Genomic DNA, 15,272 nt, shown 5'->3' on the forward strand with positions numbered 1-15,272 from the left:
GTATATTTTATTATAGTATTTGGTTTTATCTTCTCGAGCTGATCTTTGAAATTTTCTGTTCAGCTCTTGGACCTCTTCAATTCTTCCATTTGCTTTAGCACCATATTGCTTTCCAGAAAGGTTGGACCATTTTACAGTCCCACCAGCAATATAGGAGGGTCCCAGTCTCTCCACATCCTCACCAGCATTTATTGTCCTCTACGTTTTTGATCTTTGCTGTTATTGCTGGTGTGAAATGATATCTCATTGTTGTTTTGACTTGCATCTCTCTAATGACTAGTGATCGTGAACATTTCTTCATATGTTTGTTGGCTGCCCGGATCTCTTCCTTGGTGAAGTGACTGTTCATGGCCTCTGCCCATTTTTTAATTGGATTTGTCTTTTTCTTGTAGAGATGTTGTAGTTTCCTATATATTTTAGAAATCAGTTCCTTGTCTGATGTGTCATTGCAAAAGATTTTTTCCCATTCTGTGGATTCCCTTTTTACTATTTGGTGAAGTCTTTTGATATGCATAAGTTTTTAATTTTTAGTATGTCCCAATTATCTATTTTGTCTACTTTTGTTTGTGTAGTTTTCAAAATGTTTGGTAGTCTGTGTATTCCCTGAATTAGAGTTCTCACATTTGTCCCTACTCTTCATTGATAGCCTTCATAATTCTGGGATTCACAGTTACTTGTATAAGGTGTGAGGTAAAGGACTTGTTTCAATCTTTTGCATACTGCTTTCTAGTTCTGCCAGCACCATCTGTTGAAAAGACTAGTCTCCCCCCATGCAAAATATTTAGGTGCTTTGTTAAAAATCAGTTTGCTGTATGTGGATGGGTTAATTTCTGGATTTTTGCTTCTGTTCATTGATCAATGTATCCTTCATTGTAACAGTACCAAGCTGTTTTGACCACTGTAGCCATGTAATAAATTTTAAAGTCAGGGAGTAAGAGGTTTCCAACCTTATTCTCCTTATCAGTGCTTTACTTATCCTGTGTCTCTTTCCTTTCCATATAAAGTTTTAAATTGTGGTTTCCATCTCTTTGAAGAATGTCATTGGAATCTGGATTGGGATTGCATTATATGTGTAAATTGCTTTGGACAGCATTGACATTTTCACAATGTTAAGTCTTCCTATCCAGGAGCATGGTACAGTCTTCCATTTCTGTAGGTCTCTTTTGGTTTCTTATCGTAGTGTTTTCTAGTTTTCTTTGTATAGATTCTTTGTTTCTCTGGTTACATTTATTCCTAGATATTTCATCCTTTGGGCAGCGAATGTAAATGGTATGTCTTTCCTAATGTCCTTTTCAGAACTGTCATTATTGATTTAGAGGAATCCAACTAATTTTTGTCTGTTGATCTTATATCCTGCCACTTTGCTGACTCTTCCAATGAGGTCTAGTAGCTTTTTAACTGAATTTTTGGGATTTTCTACAAGGTCAACAGTTCAAAACTACCAGCTGTTCCACAGGAGAAAGATGAGGCTTTCTGCTTCCGTAAAGATTTACAGCCTTGGAAAGCCTGTACAGAATCGCTATGAGTTGGAACTGACTCCACAGCACACAACCACCACCAGCAGGACCATATCGTCTGCAAATAGAGAGTTTTTCTTCCTCTTTGCCTGTGTGGATGCCTTTAATTTCCCTGCCTTGCCATATAGCTCTTGCTAAGACTTCTAGTACAATATTGAATAGGAGTGGTGATAAAGGGCATCTTTGTCTGGTTCCTGTTCACAGAGGGAAGGCTTTCAGATTCTCTCTTGAGAGTAATGTAGGCTGTTGGTTTTATATATATGCTCTTAATTCTGTTGAGGAATTTCCCTTCAATTCCTATTTTGTTGAGTGCTTTTATCTGGAATTGAAGTTGCATTTTATCAAACGTCTTTTCTGTATCAATTGATGATCATGTGGTTTTCTTTTTTCTTATTTATATGGAGGGTTACATTGATCATTTTTCCAATGTTGAAACATCTTTGCATCCTGATATGAATCTTACTTGGTCATGATATATTATCTTTTTGATATACTGCTGGATTTTGTTGGCTAAGAATTTGTTGAGATTTTTTACTTCTATGCTCATGAGGGATTTTGGTCTATAATTTTCTTTCTTAGTGATGTCCTTCCCTAGTTTTGGTATGAGGGTTATGCTTGCTTCCATCCTCCTCTGTCTTCTGGAATAATTTGAGTAGAATTGGTGACAGCTCTTCCCTGAATGTTTGGTAGAACTCACCAGTGAAGCCATCTGGGCCTGGCCTTCTTTTGGTTGGGAATTTTTTGATGACCTGCTCAATTTCTTTTGTTATGGATCTGTTCAGGTTTTCTACTTCACCGTGTGTAAGTTCAGGTAGGTCCTGTTTTTCTAAAAATGTATCCAGCTCTTCCAAGTTTTCAAATTTGTTGGAGTACAGCTCTTCATAGTATTCCTTTTTTATCCTTTTGATTTCTTTTGGTTCCGTTGTGATGATGCCCATGTGGTTTCTAATGTGAGTTATTTGTGTCTTCTCCCTCTTTTCTTTTGTTAGGTATCCCAGTGTTCTGCCAAATTTTTTAATCCTTTCAAAGAACCAGCTTCATATCCTCTTGATTCTTTCTATTGTTTTTCTGTATTCTATCTCATTTATTTCTGCTTTAATCTTTATTATTTCTTTTCTTTGGGTGGCTGTAAGTTCCCTCTGTTGATCTATTTCTAATTGTTGTAGATGCTGTGTTAATGTGTTAATTTTGGTTCTTTCTTCTTTTTGGATGTGTGCGTTTATTGCAATAAATTGTCCTCTTAGTACCACTTTTGTTGTGTCCCAAAGATTTTGGTATGTTTTGTTTTCATTCTCATTTCTTTCTAGGAACTTTGTGAGTTCATGTTTAATTTCTTCTACTACCCAGTCACTTTTCAGCAGGATGTTATTCAGGTTCCATGTATTTTCCTGACTTCTTCCTTATTTTTCTCAACTCCATTATAAAGTGTTTTGAAACATTTTATAATCATTTTTTCTGAATTCCTTCTCAGGCATTTCCAAGACCTGACCTCCTTCCAGAATGGAGTCCAGGTCTACCTCTAGGTCATTTGCCTTAGACATTTTATCTTGTCTCTGGACATGTGCTGATATGATCATCTGCTTTTGCTTCTTGAACATATTTAGTGTTTATCTGTGGCCTTAATACTTAATTATGTGTTTTGTGCTTTTTTTTATGCTTTCTGATTGCCTCCAGGTAGATGTGATCACTCTTCTTATTACTCAACTCAGAGTAACTTTCACAGGTGTTGTCTGCCTTCCTGGTGTATGGCAGTTGGTATTGGTTCTTGCCTGGATTATGGAGTTTTATAGGGTGTGATTGTAGCTTAACTATACTCTTCTTGGGTACTATAGGGAAAGAGTCAGCCAATGTAAAAGGGGGAATAAAAAACAACAAAACAGCAATAGCAAAAAAATAAGAGAGAAAGAACAAATAAATAAAATCACCAAATGACAACAACAAAAAACTAAGTTGGATATTGTAGTCTATAATCACAGAAAAGGGAGAGAAGGAAAAGAAAAAAAAGAAAAGAAAAGAAATCTGCAGCCTCATATGAGTATGATTTTAATCTCCTCTTTCAGCTTCTTGCCTTCAAGGCTGCCTGAACAGTTTTTAGATGCCACTGTTGGTTATTAAGCTGTAGCTCAGGATTTAATTTTCGGCCTGTCTTGTTTCTAAACTCTCGCTCCCTCTCCATATCCCTAGTTCTGGCCTTTGCCCTATTAATAAATAGTTCAGGGCTGGCTGCTGAGCTGCCTGTTTCTGCAAATGCTGAAAATATCTGTGTGCATGCACTGCAGAAGAACCCATCCATGGTGGGGGCAGGGGGTGTCCACTCACTCAGGTACCCCCTCTAGTCATCAGATTGGAGGTACACAAACAGTGGGGGGCCAATAAACAGATACAAAAAAAAAAAAAAAATCAGAACAAAGCAAATCCTACAAAGTATTGTGTCCACCTTTGCTCCAAGGTTCCCATGGCATTATTCCATAGTGGATCTGCTTGGTCTTGTTGGTTGGTCTCCCCCAAGTTGTGGGCTATGGGCTGTCAAGCCCAGCAGATTCTAAAGTATGGGAATTCTTACCTTCACTACAAGTTCCACCAGCTAAAAGCCTTCAAACTTTAAAAATATTCCTAGATATGTGGTTCAGAATTTTGGAGCTCTGCCCGGAATCCACTTCATCTGGTATTCTGTGGTATTGCTGATGGAAAACTTCACTGCACCTCTACCCTATCCGCCATCAAACCCCACCTCCCCCAACTTCTTTTCTTATTGATTGTTTGTATTGTTTCCCTGTCTTCCAATTGATTTATTTCTGCTCTAATCTTTATTAGTTATTTTCTTCTGGTGAGTTTAGACTTACTTGGTTTGTCTTTTTCCAGTTTTGAAGATGTTGTGTTCATGTATTGAATTTTTTTGCATCCCCTCTCTAGTTGTTCTGTCCTTCACAGAAAGTGGTGTATTAAACCTCCTACTATTATTGTAGAGTTCTTTCTTTCTTCAATTCTATTAATGAGCAATTGATGATCTGTTCCATAATTGGCCCCTGACCTTATTTTGGTTGATGATATTGAGTTACATTGCCCTATTGTTCTAAAACTTCTTGATAGTCACATACTTAGTCTTTTCATCAATGATGCGTTCATTTCGAGCCTGCCAGTCACTCTGAAAAAGAAAGATGAAGCTTTTTGCTCCTGCAAAGATTAAAAAAAAAAAAAAAAGCCTCAGAAACCCTGTAGAGGCTCGCTATGAGTAAGAACCAACTCAATGGCACTTAACAACAACAAACAATAACAAATTGAACAGTTATCCAGCAGCCTCTGGAGTCAGCAACTAGCTAGGCCATCTGCATTTTGAGGAAGTCTGGGCAGTATTTTACAGTTTCTACCAGTTAGTTAATAAACACTAAGTACCTGCTGTCAGCATTCATGTGGTTGTCAAAGGGATTGTCAAAATTGAAGAACTAGAGTCTAGTCAAAGCAGAAGCAAATCCAAAGTGTAGATGTACTTTTTACTATCTCAGTCAAGCTGTTTTACTCCCCCAAACCTCAATTCACTTATTCACCTGTCAAATTTATAGAGACTTTGGAGATCATTTGTTATTTTCTTTACTCAATGTCTGGCATATATTAATTACTTAGTATTTGTTAACTATTAATAATAGTTATAATCAAAATAGTAATACTATGCCCTTGAGTAATTCAATCTGTAATATGATAAAATGTAAATAACCATCATTAATATTATTATCAATAATAATTTCATTATTGCTCTCGAGCTGATTTGACTCATGCATGGTAACCCAATATGTTACAGAGTAGAACTGCTCCATGGGGTTTTCCTGACTGTAATCTTAACAGAAGCAGATTGCTAGGTCTTTACTTCAACAATACTGCTGAGGGATTTAGAATCACCAACCTTTAGGTCAGCAGTCAAGCATAAAATTTGTGCCAACTATAAAAAATCATCAATTTGTGTCAATAATAAGAATTATTATTGTACATCATATAGTTATTCTATGAGGAGTGAAGTGGCTCCATACAATTGACAATATTGGTGGTTCAAAGTCATCAGCCTTTCCACAGGAAAAAGAAGAGGCTGTCTTTTAAAACCTCAGAAATCCTATAAAGGGTCGCTATGAGTGTTATATGACAACAACACAACAATTATTATAACTGCATTATAACTGCTATAACAATTACATTCAGCATGTCATTATTATACTTATAATAATATTATTGATCGTATTATTAAAGCATTAACAGTTATTCACAGGTGAATGCTTGCTGTGGGCTAGTCAGTATTCTGAATTCACCACATGAATTACTTATTTAATCTTCCCAATAACATTCTGGAAGTGCAGTGGCTCTGTAGGGTAAGTACTATGGGACTGCAAACCACAAAGTCAGAGGGTGAAGCCCACCAGTTGCTCTAAGGGAGAAAGATAATGCTTCTTGCTCCCTCAAAAAGATTTACAGCCACAGATACCCTACAAGTTGGAACCAACTAAAGGCACTTAACAACATCAACAGTATTTTTCTATAAACTCTCTCAGTCACTAATTATTTAGTATGTCTATATTTCAGTCTTTGTGGGGCACTGTGGGATAAAACACTGGACTGCAAAATTGGTTTGAACCACAAGATCAGCGGTTCAAACTCACCAGCTGCTTCTTGGGAGCTCTATACTGGATAGCTATGAATTGGAATTAACTTGATGGAACTTATCAACAACAACAACAATACTTTAGCATAGAAATAACAGTTCTACTGTGCTTTAAAGGGTCCTATAAGTTGGAATCAACTTGATGGCATAGGATGGTATACAACAACAAAAACAATAACAACAACTCAACACAAGTACCTGCTCACTCTTGGAAATACCTGTTATTAGACCTGTTTTACATCTATATTGTGTCTAACATGCTGATAGACACAATCATTGGAATTGATTTTAATACACCACTTTCGATGAAGAACAGAACTAGAAAGAGACACAACTAAATTCAACATCTGAATACATTTCCCCAATTGGAAGATAAACCAAGTAAGCCTAAAGTCACCAGAAGAAAAGAAACAATAAAGATTAGAGCAGATATAAATGAATTGGAAACAGGTAAACAATACAAACAATCAGCAAGACAAGAAGGTGGTTCTTTCAAAGGATTAATAAAATCTTCTTAGTTTCTGTTTGTTTTCATAGCTTCATTAGGTATTAATTTCCTTATTAGTTCAATAATTATGTATTAAATTTCCAACACTGTTCTAAAAATTAGAGATATAGGCAAAGTTCATGCCCTCATAAAGTATATATTGTTGTAGGAGGAAAAGACTATATAGCTATTTCTGTATTTGGCTATTTACAGATAGACGGCCTGGTAGCATAAGCACTCAACCACAAAGTGGGCTTGAACTGCAAGTTCAGCAACTCTGTCTCAACAGCCGCTCCTCAGAAACCTTATACAGGCTTACAATTGACTTAACAGTACTTAATAACATCAACTTAACAACTTAGAGGTGATGTGGTTCTGTAGGATAAGCACTGACTGGACTGTGAATCACAAGTTCAGTAGGTCTAGCCCACCAGCTGCTCAATGGGAGAAAGATGATACTTTCTGCTCCCATAAAGATTTACAGGCTTAGATACCCAATACATGGTCACTGTGAGTCAGAAGTGACTCACACCAACAACATACCTATTTAAGCAGAGCTTTTCCTTTTGCATGGTTTGTAAATCATCCCCTATATATTCTTCATCTGACCTGTCCTGTGTCAGCCACCCAGTCTGATGACTACCTCCTAAATCCATTTTCTTCCTTTACTCCCCCTGCATCATGCTAGCCCTGCCCTGATTAGGCTCTCATCCTCTTTTTCTTGGGCTCCTGACCGACCTCCCTAACTCCTACTCAGTGTATCTGTTCATTTAGGGATCTACCTCAAGTGCAATCTGATCATGTCACTCCTTTACCCTGACCTCTCCATCGGGTCCCTATCACATACCATTTGACATCCTCAGGAGACCCAGGCATGACTAGTGACCATCTGGCCCCTTCCCACCCTCCAGTCTGAGCTTTCTGCACACATGCCCAGTCTTTAACATTTCAGCTCCTTAGATTCTGATAATGCTTCTTAGAATTCTCCATCTCATCAGGTTTAAGGCCTTTGCTCATGATGCTTTCTCTACTTCTTGCATTCTTTTGGAAAATCTTGATTAGGCCTTTAAAACCTCTCAGTGAGATGTATTCTCGAGGATATCTACTTTGGTATTCTCAGGATAAGTCCAATGTCCTTTGTCAGTGTTCCTTGTGCCCTCAGAGGATCCAGTAGGCATCATCATAGCATCATCAATTTAAACTATATGCCTATGTTTTTTTTATTCTCCTTGTTGTTCAAACCAACTTGCAGTCCAGTGCTTATCCTACAGTGCCACAATATTAGCAGTCCTTAAATTAACACTTAAATTAGTTAATGCATTTGTCTTGCCTTGCCCTGATCCACTGGGTATTTCCTCCCCACTTCCCTGTCCCTTCCTCTGCCAGAAATGTCTCCTTCCTCTACAACTCTCCCTCATAGGATCAACTGCTAGAGCCCCAACTGAGCACCTTGCTCTCCCTCACTGAAGGAGCCTTCACATTTTGCTACTTATGAACTTCCTAGCCACAGGCCTCCGTCCTTCAATCCTATGATTTACTTCCTTCAGGGCTCGGAGAAATTATGGTATCTAAGGAGCTCTGGCCTCATCTTTCTCCCGTGGGGCAGCTGGTAGTTTCGAACTGCTGACCTTCTGGTTCGCAGCCCGATGAGGCTTTCTGCTCCCGTAAAGATTTACAGCCTCAGAAACCCTGTTCACAGGGTCGCTAAGGGTCGGAACCGACTCGATGGTACATAACAACAACAACAACAACAAAGGAGCACTGGCAGCATAGTGATTATGAATCGGGCTGTTAACCTCATGGTCAGCAGTTCGAAACTACCAGCTGTTCCGTGGGAGAAAGATGAGGCTTTCTGCTCCCGTAAAGATTTACAGCCTTGGAAACCCTGTACAATGTCACTATGAGTTGGAACTGACTCCAGGCACATAACAACAACAACAAGTAAAGTATAGCTCTAAGTATGGTATCTAAGTAAAGGTATCTAAGTAAAGGACCTCTGGTAGCTTAGTGGTTACAAGTCGGGCTGCCAACCTCAAGGTCAGCAGTTCGAAACTACCAGTGGTTCCACGGGAGAACGATGAGGTGTTTTGCTCCTGTAAAGATGTATAGCCTCGGAAACCCTGTGCAGGGTCATTATGAGTCGGAACTGACTCTGGTACTTACCAACAACAACAAGTGTGCAAACCTATTCTTAACGTTACATCTCATGCATCAGAGTAGCTGAGGCTAGTTAGAGACTTTACCCATGTGTTTAATGTTGATTCCATGTGTAAGAGAACATTTGCTATGATCTGCTCATTAGTTAGAAATGAGTATTAATATGATTATTCATACCGCTTCAGTGACCCTAATAAGACATGAATAGATGGACAGAAATATCACTGACCTATTTTTCTATGGGCATAGTGGTACAGAATGAAGTGGATTGTTCAGGTTCAAGTTGTTGGAATAAAAAGTCAGGTCTCCTGAAACTTGATCCTGAGCTCCCTCCTCTTTATGACCATGACTGATTACTGAATGGGATCTCCTGGTTCAGTGAGGAGAAAAAAGATCATAGTCAATAACTGATTTCTTGAGAAGACTGTTTTGCCTCAGTAGGTTTTGTCTCAAGAAAATTCTATGCAAGCAAACCTCACTGGATTGTCCCAACAATTTGAAAATATCATCTGTATGAAGATATATTGACTCCAAGATGAAACCAGCAGAAACAATGTTCATGGTACAATAATTTACTGAAGACTCTTTTATTTTGTTAGGCAAAAAGTAGAAAAAGTAGTGACTGACCTCATTCACAACAGTGAGCAAGCCCTCTGCAATTACTCCCATGATAACAAAGAAACCTGATATGATGCTGTACTACCTCTAAAATTGGGAGGTTCACAATGATCCAAGTATATTTTTCCTGAATATAAAAGAAAGAATTGCTTAGATTCATTTATTCAATTAGTTGGACAAACACATAGAGATGATCAGCACCATTAATATATATATATAAATATGGTGGAAGAGAAGGGATGTTAAGAAGACATCATTCTCTTTCACCAGCATTTCTAACTGAAGAATAAGCTACAAGCAACAAGAACTGACATTGGAATCATACATGAAAGGAGCAAAACAGCATAGATGCAATCAATAAAGAAGGGGTGAGATGTACAAAAAAGAAAAAGGCCTGAGTAAAATTTCACTCATTTTATTATTACTGACTGCATACCTAAACATTCCTAATATTGTGAAGCATATAATTTAGCAGAGAAGATAAAATACACACTGAAGATTAATAAATTGAAGATGCATTAATACATATGTCATGTAATATTGCTCACTAAGTGAATGACTGTGTGTGATTTCAAGTGTGTGTGCTTTTCAAAAGTTTGAGAAAGAATGTTTCTTGTATGGAGTGGAATTGATGGATGCATCTGCAGAAGCATGACATTTACACATGTGAAGAGTAAACTCACTCCAGGCAATGGGAACAATATAAACAAGTGCATAGAAAAGAGAAAGCACACAACATGTATGCTGGTAAGCTTGCTACTATAACAACAATGCTGCAGTTTCACAGGTCACACAAAATTAAAGTATCTTGTTCAGATAGAGGGCAATAGAGATATTATAGGTTGTCTTCTGCTTGATCATTCAAGGACCCAACTCCAGTCACACTGTCCTCTGATCTTTATACTCTTCTCCCTTTCAATGGTTAGTTTTCTCTGAAAATAAATGAGAATTAATTGTACACAAAAAAATTGTTATAGGCAAGACCTAGAAGTTACATACCTCATTTTTGCCCACATTCTTTTGGCTAGAACTTGGTTCCAACAACACACCTAATGCGAGGCAGTGCTAGTTGTAGGCCCAGGAGGACAAGGAAGTTGGCTGTGAATAATTAGCAGACTCTGCCACACATGGTTGGATAATGAAAGTGCGCCTATTTGGCTGGGGAAAAGAGCTAGGGAAACAGAAAGAAAGTAAAGCAAAGATGGAGCAGTGTAAGACATGAGCTCCCCAATGAGGAGCTTATGCTGTGCTGCTGTATGTGTAGAGTCGGTTCTGACTCATAATGACCCTGTATAGGGTTAGTCAGGCCCTAAATCTTTACGGGTGGCACTGTGGGACAAAGTACTGAAAAACAAGGTCAGTTTGAACCACAAGGTCAGTGGTTGAAACTCACCAGGTGTTCCTCAGAAACCTTATACAGGGTTGCTATGAGTTGGAACTGACTCAACAGCACTCAAAAACAACAAATCTTTACAGAAAGCCTCATCTTTCTCCTTCAGGAGCTTAAAGAATATGTTCAAAAGTTTAGGAACAGACAGAAGAGAGCAATTAATTCTCCTGAGTAAGACACAGAAAATAGATGAAACGGGGATTAATGGTAATGTAAAGTTATTCAGGTTTCATAGTTTGCAAAGACTACAAGTAATAAATACAGGTGAGCACTGAAGGATGGAGTTAGAGAGGTAAGTGGATGAGTGGATGCTTCAAGTTGGGGGGAACAAGATGAATCTAAGAAACTTTTCTGGAATATGCTATCTTAATTCCTAAGATAACTATTAGATGTAGATGCATAAAGAAGAAAGGGTGATATACTAATAAAAATAAAGGCGAACAAAGGAATAAAAGCAGAACACAGAGAGAATTATTAAGCAGATGGAGGAAGATATTAGTAAGGTTTATGGTGCTTATCAATGAGAGCAAGAAAATTATTTTTCATTGTAGAACTTTTACACAATGACGAATTTCTAGCATCCTTAAACCCCATCCATTAAATGCTGATACTGTCCCCCAGTAATTTGTTGATGTTGTTAAGTGCCATCAAGTCAGTTCCAACTCATAGCGACTGTATAAAGGGTTTCCAAGAAGCACTTGGTGGGTATGAACCACCAACCTTGAAGTTAACAGTTCAGTGTTGATCCCACAGCATCTACTAAAATTCCCCCTCACACTTTCAAATCCCTGTTGGAATGGCTGAATGTCCAAAAGAGAAGGTTTGTTCATTTACATGATATTCTTATCTCTGGAATTTCATAAAGGACCAGTGAAATTTAAAAGAAGTCAAGTACTTGGGAAAATTATTGTCTAAAAGTTGTTTCCCTTTGTGATAGATAGATAGATAGATAGATAGATAGATAGATAGATAGATAGAGACAAGGCAGTACCATTGAGGACACTGACCAGAGAATAAAGAGAGATGAGGTTAGAAAAAATGGCCAAAGACTTTTGATCTGGGTCCTTACTATGACACTAAGGACTACTGCCTTAATAGGCAGAGAAAACAGGACATAGGAAACTACTATAGATCTTAAACTGGGGATTGTGCTGAATATAGTACTCAAATCTGTTACCGCTAGGCTTGATGTCCAAGATGGTGGCACCACTAATTGGAAACTGTGTTTCCAACTAAACTTGTGGCATAACTCACAAAAGATTTATACCCAAATCAAGTCGATTAATCTGAATGTCACATTTGGGCATTCAAATATTAAACAATAAATTCCTGAAAATTCAGGGCGCTCCTAAATTAAGACCACTAAATCAGTCGTTTACCTCCTGAGGCTAGAATGGTATGTAGATAGAAGTAACTTCCCCTAATGAAAGAAATCAATCTGGCACGAAACCAGAGAAGTTAAAGTATTTTGAAAATATCTGTATTTTCTGTCCACCCAGCATTATTTTCTGAATGTTTTCACTATTGAGAGAGCCCTTGTAGTTACTTCAGGCATGTCAGGCACTTCAAGATAGATATATCTTGCCCTGATTCCAAAATTGTTGGAAATGTTTCCCTATCAAATAATAGGATTGCTTATTTCCCAAGCCACATTTTTGTATCCATGTCCTTTGCCCCTTGAGTAGCCCCTGAAAATAAGGGTATTTAGCTGAAGAGTGCTCTGAGTGAAATAGAGCTAACCTATTGGCTAAGATTGCCTTTTCCCCACAATCACAGAACCTGGTCTAACCCTCACTGCACTGGTGTGGAACAATCAGGAAGCTAGGCCAAATGCACCTGCAGACCTGATGGGAACTGTCACTCAGAAATGCCTCAGTTTTGAGAAAGACATCTCAAAATGGCTGTTTGAAAATAACCATGATGAGACCCAGACCCAGAGGCAGAGGACTTAAAAGGTGTTGAAGGGACCAAGGACAGACACACAGACACACACACACACACACACACACACACACACACAAAACAAAAACAAGGGGAATATCGATCATAAAGGAAAACAACTGCCAGGCAATAATTTCCCCAAACCACCTTTTTAAAAAAATCACTAGTTGTTGTTGTTGAGTGTCATCAAGTCAGTTCTGACCCATAGCAACCCTGTTTGGGTTTCCAAAGGGCAGATAGTAAGCTTGAACCGGTGACCTTATGATTCAAACCGACTTTGCAGTCCAGCGCATTAACCCTTAGCAACACACCCTTCATAAAACTGCAGAGATAAAAATACCATGCAGATAAACAAGCCTCCTTTTTTGAACATTCAGACTCCCGGAGAGGACTCTGATGTTATTGGGACATCAAAGTAAATCACTTCAATAAGATTATTTTCCTCCTTCCTTCTCAGAGAAGTATCCTCCATTGAGGGAATGGATGTTTTGATTGAGAAATAGATGACAGCTTTGGCATATGTGAAACTTGAAGGTTTAGGGCATCGTAAAGGAGCTCTGGTTGCGTAGTGGTTATGAGTCAGACTGCCAACCTCAAGGTCAGCAGTTCAAAACTGCCAGCAGTTCCACGGGAGAAAGATGAGGCTTTCTGCTCCAGTAAAAATTTACAGCCTCAGAGACCCTGTGCAGGGTCACTATGAGTTGGAACCGACTCCACAGTACTTAAAAACAACAACAACAAAGGCTTGAAAAGGGGAAAGTAATAGTTAAGAAAGGGGTACAGAAAGGAAGAGGAAGTCCTCATCCACACCTCCACATATGTCTTTCACAATCCTGGTGTGACGCTGTAGAATAAACACTGGACTTTTAACTGCAAGGTCCACAGTTCAAACCCACAAACTGTTCCTTAGAAACCTGGTACAGGTTTTGTTATGAGTTGGAGCCAACATGATAGCACTTAACAATAACAACCACAATCTCTGGAAGCAGATTTACAAAGAATTATTTTTGTTTAAGACAGGGAAACCAACTACACACAGTGCCCCAAGTACAAATGAGATATCTACCCTTGTGCCTTTCAAGGATCTGTAGGTCAGTCAGAATAAATGTGTATAGCTCTTGTAAGCCTTTAATATAAGCAACCTTTAGTATATATAACCTTATATATGTGTAAAAGTTGGACAGTGAATAAGTAACACCATAGAAGATTTGATGCATTTCAGTTATGGCATTGGAGGAAAATAGTGAAAGTACCATGGACTGCCAAAAGAACCAACAGATCTGTGTTGGAAGAAGTGCAGCCAGAGTGCTCCTTGGAGGCCAGGATGGCCAGACTCTGTCTTTCATACTTCGCACATACTGTCAAGGAGGGACCAGTCACTGGAGAAGGATATCATGCTTGGTAAGAGGAAGACCCCCAGCGAGATGGATTGGCAAAGTGGCAGCATCAATGGGCTCAAATGTGGCAACAATTGTGAGGCTGGTCCAGGACCAGGCAGTGTTTTGTTGTACATAGGGTCTCTATGAGTCAGAACCAACTTGATGGAACCTAACAGTAATATAAAAAAAAGTTCAAAGTATTTTCAATGATTTAAATGTTACATATGCCGCAAATGAAGGTGATTGTAAATTTGCTGCAATTAAGAGTTGCTTTAATCATTTCAAAGTCAGGTCAAATTCACATAACATTGTAGCAAGGTTTCAAATATGGCAGTTGTTCACACCACTTTGAATGTGTGTGGCTTTCCACCTTCCTACCAATAATCCAATCCCATGTATCAGACTCCTCAAAGGGCTCACTACACCTCTTCTGAGTCTCCATTTACAAGACTTCCACATATACTTTTTCCTATTTTGGTTATTGTGATGAATCACCCAAATTGTAAAATTTCCAATCTGTTCCTGTTTTGCTTCATTAGCAACGACAGAACCAGTTTGAAGACCTGTATTAAAGGGCAAGTAGGAGTTGAATCCTGGTGTGGCACCTTAGGAAAATGCACTGGACTGCAAGATCACGTTGAACCACAAGGATGGCAGTTCAAACCTGCCAGCAGCTCCTTGGAAACACTATACAGGGTCTCTATGAGTCGGACCTAACAAGATGAAACTTAACAACAACTAGGAGCGTTCAATATTCAGATGTTAATAACCCGGGGACTGCCTGTATTCCTCTTACAGAAATTTATAGAGAGTAATTACCCATTCCAAAGCACTATACTCCTGGTGTGGTGCTGTAGGATCAGCATTGGACTATGAATCACAAGGTCAACAGTTCAAGTCCACCAGATGCTGCTCAAAACCCCTATATAACTATGAGTTAGAACCGACTCCATGGAATTTAACAACAACAATAACAACAATGCAGTATATCAGTTTCTGGGTTTCCAATCTGTGCAATATAGACAAAGCTTCTGTAATCATTTGAATTCAAAAGAAAATAATAAAATTAAATGGGAAAATCTGTAGCTGCTAATGGAGAATAGGAGAAAGTTTTTGAAAACCACCTAAAGAGCAAAGG

This window comes from Chrysochloris asiatica, unplaced genomic scaffold (assembly GCF_000296735.1).
Source record: "Chrysochloris asiatica unplaced genomic scaffold, ChrAsi1.0 scaffold00100, whole genome shotgun sequence".
Classification (NCBI taxonomy): domain Eukaryota; kingdom Metazoa; phylum Chordata; class Mammalia; order Afrosoricida; family Chrysochloridae; genus Chrysochloris; species Chrysochloris asiatica.